This window comes from Lepisma saccharinum, chromosome 8 (genome assembly GCF_977018435.1).
Source record: "Lepisma saccharinum chromosome 8, izLepSacc3.1, whole genome shotgun sequence".
NCBI classification, from domain to species: Eukaryota; Metazoa; Arthropoda; class Insecta; order Zygentoma; family Lepismatidae; genus Lepisma; species Lepisma saccharinum.
The window spans coordinates 89,180,774-89,194,629 of record NC_139236.1 but is presented as its reverse complement, the minus strand read 5'-3'; positions in this window follow the sequence as shown (position 1 = coordinate 89,194,629).

Sequence of the window (13,856 nt, the reverse complement as noted above, 5' to 3'; positions counted from 1 at the left end):
GCGGCTCTCCGCACAAGTTATATGTTAATATTTCTGAATTCACTCCATTACAAGGATCTACATATCTGCCATTACCTGATAATATTAAAAACAGAAGAGCCGTGGTCAATATTGAAAATACCGACCAGAAATGCTTTTTGTGGTGTATATTAGCTGCTTTGTATCCAGTTTCAAGGAATCCTCAGAGAATAAGTTATTACAAACAACATGAACATGCTTTTGACGATGCAATGGAGGGTTTGGAATATCCAATGTCTGTTCAGAATATTGATAAATTTGAAAAAAGGGTCAAGCATATCAATGGCAAACAATTATCTATTAATGTATTTATTTGTTCCACTGGCAATTGCCCGATAGAACCTCTCAGAATCAGTACATTTGATGATGATTCTGCTGTTCCGATTGATCTGCTCTTAATTGAAGGGGATGGCACATATCATTACACTCTGATAAAAAATCTTGAAGCTTTAGTGAGAACACAACTAGACAAATCCAATACAATATTCAAGTTGTGCAGAAGATGCTTAACTGTATTTTATGGTCAAAAAATGGAGAAAGGGGTTCGGGAAGAGAATGCAGAAATTGCCAAAAACAAGTTAATTGAGCATCTGAAATACTGTGGGAACCATAAACCTGTTCATATGGTGATGCCTAATCCAAGTGAAAATTGCAAATTCAAAAAGTTTGAAGCCTTGTTGGAACACCCCGCATATATTGTCTGTGATTTTGAATCGAACCTCAAATCTCTTGCATTCTGCAATCCAGATCCTGAAGAATCTTCAATTACACCATACCAGCTACATGAACCTTCCAGTTTTTGTTATGTGGTTATACGGGATGGTGTAGCTAGTGAGCCATACTTATACATGGGACCAAATGCCATCAAAGAATTTGCACATAGAATAGAAAATGAGTGCCGTGACATAGCATCTAATATCTTATTAAAATCAAAGCCTATGTTGCCTTTAACAGAGGAACAGATTGAAGATTTCAACAATGCAGAAAAATGCCCGGTATGTGATTCTGAATTTTCAGATACAAATATCAAGGTGAAACACCATTCTCATACAGATGGTAAATTCTTAATGGCCCTGTGTAATAGCTGTAATATTAAGATCAAGAGACCAAGATTTGTCCCCATATTTTGCCATGGAGCATCCAATTATGATTTCCATCATCTGATCAGGTACGAGGGGTTTGACAAGCAGAATTTAAATATTTTAGCTGAAAATGATGAGAAATATATATCTATTACCAAGATAATTAAAGTTAATGGTGTTCCTATTCAATTAAGATTTCTTGATTCTTACATAATTCTGTCTGCTAGCCTGGCTACACTGGCCACTCAATTATCTGATGAACAATTCAAAATCACACGTGCCTTGTTTCCAAATCAGGACCTGAAATTAATTAGGCGGAAGGGTGTATATCCATATGACTATGTTACAGATTTTTCTAAATTTGATGAGTGTTCTCTGCCACCACAAGAAGAGTTTTACAGCAAAATCAGAGGATCTGGAATCACTGATTAAGATTATCACCATGCTCAGTTGATGTGGAACAATTTAAAATGCCAGACATTTGGTGATTATCACATGGCATATTTGAAACTTGATGTGACCCTCTTAGCTGATATATTGCAGGCATTCAGAAAATCTTCCATGCAAAATTATAGACTGGATCCAATGTATTTTTTCAGTGCCCCGGGCCTAGCATGGTCTGCAACGTTTTTGAACACTAAAATGCATTTGGATCTGATCCACGATCAAGATAAGTATCTGTTTATGGAGGAATGTATAAGAGGGGGGATGGTGCAATGTTCTCAGAGATATGCCAGAGCAAATAACAAATATATGCCTGATTATGATCCAGCACGGCCATCAAATTATATAGTGTATGTAGATGCAAACAGCCTCTATGTCACGCTATGATGGATAAATTGCCATATGCAGGGCTTGAATGGGTTGAAGATTTCAATATTGAAGATCTTAAGGATTTTGATGACAGTGACTATGGCCTCTTCTTAGAGGTTGATCTGACAATTCCTGAAGATTTGCACAATAAATTTTCTGATCTGCCCCCAACTCCCGAGGTTAAGTGCTCACCTGGCTCTAAACAGAAGAAGCTCATGATGACTCTGGAGCCGAAACAGGGATATGTCACATATTACAAAAACCTCCAGTTCCTGATGAAACATGGTGTTCAAGTGACCAAAGTTGGCAAAGTTTTGAGGTTCAGGCACTCAGAATGGTTGAAACCATACATTGATACAAACACGGAGCTTCGAACATCTGCAAAGAGCCAATTTGATAAGGGCTTGTTTAAATTGATGGTTAATTCTGTGTATGGCAAAACTATTGAAAATGTCAGAAAACATACCGATGTTAAAATAATTACTGACCCCAGCCTGAGCAAAAAATTGGTTGCAAAGCCCAACTTCAATTATAGAAGAATTTATGATGAGCACATGGCACTTTTCAACATGAAAAAAACAAAAATTAAGTTTGATAAACCTATTTATGTAGGGGCTGCAATATTGGAATCGTCCAAATTACATATGTTAACATTGTATTATGATAAGTTGAAGCCTTTTTATAAGGATCGTGTAAAACTGATGTACATGGACACGGATAGTTTTGTTCTTGATATTAAAACAGAAGATGTTTATCAAGATATGTCCCAGCCTAAATTGTTTCAATACTTTGATACCAGTGAACATACAAAGATTCAACACCACAACAAAAAGGTGCCTGGCAAGTTAAAAGATGAGACACATGGTGATGTTATTGTGGAATTTGCTGGGTTAAGTGCCAAGGTGTACAGTTTTAAAACATGTAGTGGTGTTGCTGCCAAAAAGGCCAAGGGCATTGGCAGAGTGACTGTAGACAAAGATCTTGAATTTGAAGATTATAAAAATTGCATCAAATCCCAGAATTTAATCAAAACATCAGAATCCAGAATTCAGAGTGAGGATCACTTATTGACTTCAAATATTGTAAGAAAAGTGGCCCTGGACCCACATGATGACAAGAGATGCATTTTATCATGTGGCATACATACTCTACCTTGGGGGTATTGTGATTTGAAAAATTGGAATCAATGCCCAATTACAGAGCATGATTTGAAATAAATAAACATGCCTATGAACTTATTTGGGTTCAAAAAACAGGCTATTATGGAGCTGCCAACACCACAACCCTCTTCTGATATGTTGTCTAAACTGAGTGGCTTGTTAATTATTCATCTGAACAGCATACTTACAGATGTTGATGATGAAACAGGTAAAATATTGTACATAGTTAACAATAATTTAAATCATTACCAATTACCTGTAGGTGGGCAATTGCAATTTATTACAACCCCTGAGGGCAATGTCAAGATTTCAATAGGGAGAAATATTTATAGAATTAAGCACTCAAACATGGTTTCTGGCACTGTATATACTGTTTCTGCTGGTGACTGCTTATATATTGAGGTCCCGGGATCATATGACAAGCTTATACCCTTTTTTATAGAATTAAGAATCAGATACTCTATAATAAATAACCACTAAAACAAAAATGCCTAATGATATATTTGGCCATACAAGACATGAAGATCACAGTGATGAGATTCTGATGCTTGATGTCAGAGTCAAGAAATTAAGAAGTGATTTACAAGCTTTACAAACCACACTCAATGCCAGTCTTCAATTAGAAATTACAAATTTACAATCACAATGCATGGACCCTCTTCTTAAAATTGATTCTGAACTCAAAGTGCTGCTTCAGAAATATACTGATCTGGCCACATTGGATAATTTTCAAAGTTTAGAAGAAGCTGTAGCAGCTCTTCAAGCCAAATTTAAGACCCAGGCCACTAACTCTGAGCAATTGAAACAGCAATTGGAAGAGCAAATAAATAATGTCCAGACACAGCTCCAAACAATTGTCAAAAGCATAAAATCACAAGAAGATTTTGATCTAGTCATTTCCACTCTAAAAGAACAGATTCAATCACTCCAAATACCTAATCTGGACCCTCTGAACAATGCCATTGCCGAGGTTCAAGAAAAAATTGAGACACTTGAAAATTTTATGAACAATTTGCCATCTTCTGATGCTTTGAGTGCAATAACTCGGAGTGTAGCAAATATTAAGCTGCAACTTGAAACATATGAAGATTTTGGAAAAATTCAAAGTACCATAACCCATCTTGAAGGTACAATAGCAGCAGTGCAAAGTGATTTGGCAAATGTACTAGAATCTCACCTGCCCGGTATTGTAGATACTCTTGTTAGTGTCCAGCACCAAATCACAAAACTTGAAAACCTCAACACTGAATCTGAGCTATCTCATTTTCATCATTTGATTGATGATATCCAAACAAAACTTGAAATTTTACAACAATCAACACCCACTCAGGCAGATATAGCCCTGCTCCAAAATGCCATGCAAAATGTGGCTGATGCTTCTGAATTAAACAATGTGAAATTGGCACTTGAATCTTTGCAAAATACAGTATCAAATCTCCCTACATCACAGGAACTTAAAAATATAAAGAGGGCAGTGAATAGGATATTGAAATCAGAAGATATCAAGAATATCCAAGCAGAGATCAAACATCTCACTCAGACAGTGGCCACTCTACCAACCAATCAACATATTAATGAACTGCATGCCCTGTTTGAGGATATCAGAAGACAGGTCCATGATCTTACTGCTCAAAATTCAAAATTGGCAGTTGTTGAAAATTTGCAACAAATTGTAGCTAATATCAAGCAACAGCTAGGAACCATGGAATCCAATCAAGCAAATGCTCTGTCTGTTTTTGCCACCCAGCTTCAAGAAATTGTGCAACAATACAAGAAACTTATTGTGGACATAAAGATCAAGCCAGGCCATGATGATGTTGTTAGGACCATCAATGAGCACCTTGAATCTGTAACAAGCAGATTGCTTACAGCAGAAAAGGAAATAACAGGCATAATCGAGAATCCAAAACATTCAGTAATTCTTGAATTGTACAGTATCCCCAACAAAGAATATGATTCACCATTTACACCAGGTGGCAAAATATATATGCTGTCCCCTGTACAATTTTATTACCAGTTTTTTGTTGGGGGCACATTGAGACCAATCAAGATCAAATATTGGCTTCAACCACAGGCACACCACTACCCCACCTTATCAATAACAAATGCTGAGAACAAAGTGAAAATCACCAGTGTAGAGTTAGAGGATTTTACAGATCCCAATACATTAGAGACATCTTATGCTGAAGATGATGGCTCTCTGGAATTTAATATACAAATAGGAGACAAACTGTATTTAGAAAATCCTGTAGTATCAGCTGCTGAACACCCCATAGTTGCAATATTCTTGTTTTCATATTATGTCTAGAGAAATTATTGTTGATGAATTACACAGACAAGCCAGGCATAATTTTAAGAGACTGCCAGTAGTCACAAAGGGCATAGATGATTTATGGCAGAGCGACTTGATTGAAATGGCAACTGGACAGTTGAAAAATTTAGACAAAATCAACAAGGGCTACAAGTATCTACTCACTGTCATAGATACATTTTCAAAATTTGCCTGGGCTGTGCCACTCAAATCCAAGACTGGAAAATGTGTTACAGAAGCCTTCAGGACAATCATCAATCAGAGTGGAAGATCACCGCGCTATTTGCAAACAGATAATGGCAAAGAATTTTATAATTCAGTGTTTCAACAATTTATTAAAAGCCGGGCAATAAAACATTATTCGAGTTACAGTGATCTCAAAGCCTCAATTGTAGAGAGATTCAACAGAACCTTAAAAAATCTTATGTATAAACAATTTACACTCCAAGGTAATTATAAATGGATTAATATTCTTCCAGAACTTCTACATAAATATAACAACTCGGTCCATTCCACCATCAACATGAAACCCTCCGAAGTAACTTCATCTGATGAGCAAAAATTGATCAGCACTGTTTATTATCCTAGATACCAGCCAACAACAAGAAAGGCCAAATACAGGGTGGGTGATCAAGTAAGAATCAGCAAATATAAGCACTTATTCAAAAGAGGCTTTACAAGAAACTGGAGTACTGAATTATTTACAGTGGTTCAAGTTAAACCCGGGACCCTTAACACATATATAATAAAGGATCACAGAGGAGAAATTCTCAAAGGCAGGTTCTATGAACAAGAGCTCAGCAAAACTAAACAGCCTGACACATATCTCATAGAAAAAATCATCCGCAGAAAAGGCAACAAGTTATTTGTCAAATGGCTAGGACTCCCAGAACACAGCTGGATGGATGCAAACAAAATAATAATATGAGCACCTGGGATGTTATAAAAAGGCTGCCAGAACCTGAACAGCAGAATAAGAGAAATGGCAACTTGCTGCCTGAAAATATTAGGTGTCTTATTGTTGGGCCATCTGCTTGTGGTAAAACTACACTAATGGTTGATAATTTTTTATTAGCACCCAACTGGTTAGACTGGAAAAACAGGCACTTGTATGTCTTCTCTAAGAGCTTGGAACAATTAAAATATCAGCAGCTGATGAAGCTATATGATGGATTGGATATTGCCACTTTTGAACCAGATGTTAAGCCACTTCATGAATGTCTCGATAATTCTGTTGTTGTGTTTGATGACATTATATTGGATAATCAAAACAAGGTTAGAAATTTCTTTACACAGGGCCGGCACAAAAACATTGATTGCTTCTACCTGGCACAGACTTTTTCTAAAATACCGAAGCAGCTGATCCGAGACAACAGCAATTTTATATGTGTGTTTCATCAAGATCATACCAACCTCAAACACATACATGATGAATATGTAGGTGGGGACTTGAGCTACAATGACTTTTCTAAATTTTGCAGCAGGTGCTGGAACCAGGACAGTTATGGGTTTGTCACAATTGATATGACAAGAACACCCAATAGTGGCAAATACAGAAATAAAATCAACAATTTTCTAGACATTGAAATATAAATAAATAAACATGAAAAGGCCAATCATTGATGATCTTAAGTTAAGAGATTATCTTGTAAAAAGATTTAAGGGATGGAAATCAGAGAACCGAGGAATTTATGAACAACACAAACAAACAGAACAGCCCATAATTGATGCTATTAGTGAATTAGGTAAGAATATCAAAACTGTTACAGAGCAAAATCAAAATTTGATCACAGAGCTTGTGTCTGTAGCTGCAAGGAACATATTAGATTATCCAATCACCCCACTTTCCAGTATTCATACACCTAGTCCTATTGCTCCTCGAAGAATTGAAGCTACTCAGGATCCTATTGAATTGGGTCTTCTTGCACAAAAATATTTAACCACACCTAAAGACAACAAAGATGAGGTCTTTGGCTTATATGCTGACACAGAGCTTGATGGTAGCATCATACATAGAATTGGCAATTTCAGAGTAACATTTATGGGAGATGATATAATTGTTTATTCAGAATCTCGTCTCGGAGAAAAAGGTGCTTTTGTTAAGTACCCCGGCACACCTGGGTTGTGGGAACTGATGACTAGGAAAAGGCCTGGCAGCTATACAGATCAAGATTATGATTATTACAAAGAAATATTAATAAAATCAGATGCTCTATACCAGAACAATGATCCCACACAAAAAAGGGTTAAGTCTAGCAGTGGGGCAAAATACAATAATTTAATCAAGCCCATATGGTCACAGATCAAGACTGGCAGTGGAATCAAACAATACAACACCCTGCCTAAAGAATTTGTGTGGGTTGATGATGTCAGGAAACTTGTAGATAGGTTATTGGTGATAGCTGGGGAGGAAAATGCTGGGAACCACAATTTTTACAATGAGAAGGTTGGAATTATGGACATGATAAGCACCAAATTATCTAATTTTATAGTGAATGACACTAAGGGGATTGGATATCTCATAAAAATTATTAATACTCTACCCCCCCAATTTTGGAATATTTCTGAGGGTCGGGGCCTGGTTAATGACATTATAAACAAGCTGCCATTTGAACTACACATTCCAGGCTATCAGTATTGTGGTCCAGGCACAAAATTGGATCATAGATTAAACAGAGGTGATCCTGGTGTAAATCCCCTAGATGCTGCTTGTAGAGACCATGACATAGCATACAACACACATACTGATCTTGACAAGAGACATGTTGCAGACAAGAAATTAGAAGAGGCTGCATTTGGTAGATTTGTAAGCAAAGATGCTTCTTTGAGTGAGAAAATAGCAGCATTGGGAACCACCATAGCTATGAGCACCAAACAAAAACTGGGGTGGGGGTTGTGAATATGTATATAATAAACCTACAATGAAGGCCAAGGGTGTTATGTATCAAATACCTTATGCAGGTCTCAAATCTCTTAAAACTATTGACAGTCTCTTGACCAAAAAGCAGCGCAAGAAAAAAAGCTCTTGTCTTGCAAAGGGCCATGGTATGAAATTGTTGCTTAGTACCCCCCAATTAAAAAAATTACAGCAATCCAGGAAAAAATCACATGTGGGGGGATTTATATTTACTATCCCTGCCATCTTAGCTGCTCTCGGGGCTGTTGGGAGCTTGGCTGGGGGATCAGCTGCCATAGCAAAAACAGTAATAGATGCCAAGAAAAATAGGGCAGAATTAGATGAGCAGAGGCGCCATAACCTGGCCATGGAGAAACAAGGCAAAGGTGTTAAGAGAGCCATGAATAAGTTTAAAAAAAACAAGAGCCGCTTACAAACCAAGATATTGAAGCTTTAATCAAGCCACTGGGCATCAAAAATTTTAGAGGTGTGTACATGTCTGATTCTTTACCAGAACAACCACTCAACAAAGAGTGTGGCATTGTTAATTTGGATAAGTACAAAAATCAGGGCACTCACTGGATCTGTTATCTTAAATATTTAAAAAATGAGGCATTTGTGTTTGATTCATTTGGAGGTGTTCCACCTGAAAATTTAGTAAAATATCTAAAATCACCTAATCTTTATTACAATAATGCCCGTGTTCAAAACTTCAAAGATGTTAATTGCGGACATTTGTGTTTATCTGTTCTTAGATATATGTCTCAAATAAATAAACCATCAATTGAAAATTTTCAAAAAGCCTTGTGGTATTTGAAACATCATGGGGGTATTCCATCTCACCAGCCAAAATTCAATATTGAAACTCAAATTACATGATGACATAGTGTATCCCAAAACAATAGCTCTCAGAGCATTTTATGGCATGTACTTGATCCCTAATATTACACACCACAACAACAAAATTGCAGTAGGGGATCAAAAAATTGTCATCACTCCAGGGCAATATAATCTATCCACTCTAAATGCTCAATTACCCAGAGGTATAGTGTTAAGTCAAAATTCTGTCACTCACAGAGTAGAGATTGTATCTGCTACAGAAACAGTGGATCTGGATACTATAGGAGAGCTGTTAGTATTTGAGAACAACACAAAACTTGAAGCAGGCATCAAACACACTGCTATTAATATACCCAAATTCTTAGCCATAGAGACTCTGAATATTCACTGTAATGTGGCCGAGGGTATGATCACCAAATCAAATGGCATAGGCACTCACAAACAAACTGGCATCATTGCAACATTTAAACCTAATTCTGAATTTATGGAGCCAATCATCTACAATCCATCCCCAACATTATATTTTCCTGTGTGTCATAATAGAATAGATTACATTGAGTTGATGGTCACTAATGAGAAAGAAGAATTAGTTGATTTTGCTGGAGCCACAACAACTGCAATCATAGAGATTAACATTTAAATAAAAATACATACAATGGAAAATATTGAGAGTTATGAGCTACAATCATTCCCCCCAAACAGGAGGACATTTGCAAATTTAAATCAACCCAACACAGAGATTGAGGTTGATCTTGATGTAGGGGATGGCTTTATACACCCTCACAGAGCAGATCTATACATCAAATTTGATGTTGTAAAGTTCGATGGAACAGATTATCCGGCAAATTCAAATATAAGATTGGTAGATAATTTTGTGCCGCATCTATTCTCTGAAATTGAGATCAGAAAGCATGGTGTTGTTATAAACAGAGTGGATTATCCCGGCATTACCTCCACAGCTTTGGCCACACTAAAATTATACAAAACCGAGGCTTCTTACTACAAAATAGGCGGATTTGAAGCTGGTGATAAGATATTATCTAAAAACCACACAGTGCTGTTCCCGATGCGCCTGTTGCCAGGATTCTTCTCAGATTACAAAGATATTATGTGGAAGGGTGGTTTAAGAATTACATTTAGAAGAGCTGCCAATGATAATAATGCTTTGATGAGGTACAGTACATTAAACTCTACAGGGGAAGCTCTGCCTAATACCCTACCTGATGAAGGCAAATGCATTATTCAGACTATGGAGCTAAGAATCCCGGTTGTTGAATATGAGGCCAGTTATGCTCTTAAATACAAAGCTGATATAATAAAAAATCCACAGGTTCCTCTGCAATTTTATACATATCAATGCGTACAGAAGCCTGCATCTGGCACATATTATGAGTTTGATGCTACAAATTCATTCTCCAGTATTCAATATGACATGCCTGATTTTGTGGTAGTACTGTTTCAGACTGGGAGACACAATAATCAGGAAAAAAAATCAAGTAGATTTGATAACTGCAACATCAAGAACATATATCTTAAAAATGGCAGAAATGAGGTATTCCCTAGAGAAAATTACAATTTAGACATGTCCAAGAATGATTTCCTCAAATTATATGAGGCATTTTCGGCTTTCAAAAGGGTCACTACTGGCAGTACTGACATGTATTACACACCAGATGAATTCAAAGCACAGAGACCCATGTTTGTAATCAACACCTCAAAAAGAAAACAAGTTGTGGTGAATGACAGGACAAACATTAAAATTATCTGTGAATTCCATGAGGCATTACCCGATGACACCATATGTAGTGTTATTCTCATAGGTGAAAAATCATATGTTTATGATGTAAGAAATGAGAGGGTCACAGAGCAATTCTAGAAGATATTTGCTTCTATTATGCTGTTATACAACACACAAACCTCAACTGTATTATCAGCTAGCAGTGAATATCTTATGTGTGGGCAGTTGTATATATTTCAATCTTATATCAGGACTCGAACCCAAAGCCCCTGATTACAATGCAACAATATTAACACTTCTCAATATGGAATATGCCCACATTTTACTGGGTTCTGAGACCTTAATACAGACAAAATTGGATTTTGAACTGCCATAATATTTTCTAAGTCTTTGCCTAGGCTCATATTATCAGAATAGAATTGCTTTCAGCATGAAGGGGGGCAGTTCATTGCCACTGTGTGAAAATATGTATTTTTATCTCAATAATCTTTGTTACACTTTTACATGTTGCAGACATGTTACACTTTTTCCCCTGTCGCACAGAAAGATTAATGGCCCCTTCAGTGAATCGTACAGAAAAATCATTAATGCTCCCTTCTAGCGTGTAGATTTTATCTCTTGCGTGCCGGCAAGGCATGGAGGCAATTAATTATGCTTACCCGCTCTTCTCCTATTGTATTGAGCGAGTGGTTATAAAACATGAAAAAATAAGGAAACTGAGAAATTCAGTTTTTATACAATATATTGTTGTAAAACACTTTTTACCAGGTTTTCAGATCTGGGAGTTGTATATCAACTAGGAATAATTATTCTCAAAATCTCACGTGTGGAGATATTATTTTGCCACACATATTTCAATCTATCAGGACTCAAACCCAAAAACCTCCTGATTACAAGACAACAATATTAACATTTTGCCATCAGGGGAGGCTTCACATTTTACCAGGATTCAAACCCGAGCCTCCCAATTACAGGGCAATAAAAACCATGCACCACACTCCACTGGGTCTCAGAACCCAATAAATATCAATTCAAGATTCCTGGGATTTTGACAGAAAAACATACTATAAACAATAAGATGATAAGAGAACTTGCCATAGTTTTAAGTATAGACAAATCAATCTGAGGGAGCTCTTCCTTTCTGAAAAATTCCCGAGGGCATTTTTACAAAAATCTTGGATTAGGCAGGGTTCCACACTAGAGCAAAAAGCTCATATGGCCATGTTGAGCTTGTTTTAAGTATAGCCAAACCTGCTTGAGGGGTGCTCTTCCTTTCGTGAGTTTATAATACAGTCAATACCACTACTTATGGAGTTACACATGCACATACAATTATTAAAAATTACCTTTTCAATCATACAGGAGCTACATAAAATACAGTACACTTACATTGACATTAATTGTATAACAACACAAAATTTTTTTCATTTTCTGTTTCGAAAACAACTAATAACCCAATTTTGTTGTAAGTGTGGAGCTGATGCTTGAGTCCTCATTCTCTCTTGTTGACAACAATTGTAAATAAACAGGAATTTCAAGTGTTTTACAATTGCAAAAGCAAACCGTTCTGGGGCGTAAAATTATTAGTTATTCGCAAGAAATTCACCCAACTCTTTCGGTCACAATATGTGAACATGTAGTAATTGAGCGAATATGGAGTACATGTTGATAAATGTTCTGAAATATGAAAATAATAATTAAAAATAACCAAAATATATGATATGATCCAAAAACCTAATATATGTTCGAATATGGAAAATAAAAACGGAATTTTTCGACTCTACATGACATGATGGGCAAAGATAATACACCATATAAGCTTCATACATAAATATGTATTTACATATATATCGGTTCCGCTAATAACTTTTAAAGATGAAGAGATGTACTTTAAAAGAAGAAATGTTTTTGTTTTTTTAATTAATGGGATGTGTGAACAAACTGAAATTGTACACAATGAAAGCAGAAGTGGACGAAAATATTTGGAGGGTTACATCTATGTTAATGTGATTGTTACAACCCACAAGCGTCCTTGACTAAAGTTCAAATCAACCAACCCTGAGACCTTCTGTAAGCAAAACCACGTGCATGCAGAAAGCATTGCAAAATCATAGAAGTAAAATAATCCACATGAAAAACCAGCGTTGTTACAGGATTCATTACGTAAGGTAAAACAACAGCCAATTTGTAGTATGGGATGCGCTGCCGCAAATGACGTCTCGCTTTAAACGCAATGCTCTTCCTTTTGTACTTATTGCTTCACCTTTATGGTTAACTCTTTGCACCAGTAATCATTTTCCATAAATGTGGCTTCTTTCTTGCATGTGAATTGAATATATTTTACTTCCATTTTTTTAGACAAAATGATATAACTTGGTAATGTTATATTTCTAAGGTTTGATATAGATAGAAGTGTATTTGAAATTTGTTTGTAGATTTTATGTAAATTGTATCTTATGTAAATAAAATATATAATTGGCATAAACAGCCATATGCATTGCTGTAAGTCCAATAAATATATTGATGATGATCAAAACAAGACAAAGAAAGTTCGTAAATTTATTGATAACAAACAGTTAGTGACATGGCAAGGCAAGATAAGTGTGATCATTTTGTAGGAATATGCATTGTAACTTTCAATGAGCTTAGAGATTTGTGTACATAATGATATTTTATAACATATATATAAAAGTGTGTGTGTGTGTGTATATAATACACACACACACACTGTTATATATAGATGGTCTGTGAATGTGTAGTGTGGAATCTTTGGGGGACGAATAATTGGACCTCATTTTTTTCAAGCGGGGCTTACGAGTGTTGTGTACCGCACATTTCTTCAAGAACAATTGCCCAGTCTTCTCGAAGACGTCCCCTTACACATCAGAACACACATGTGGCTACAACAAGATGGCTGCCCAGCACATATTGAACTGACAGCGAGAAATCAGGTGAATGCAATGTTTCATGGTCGCTGGGTAGGTAGAGGTGGGCCTGT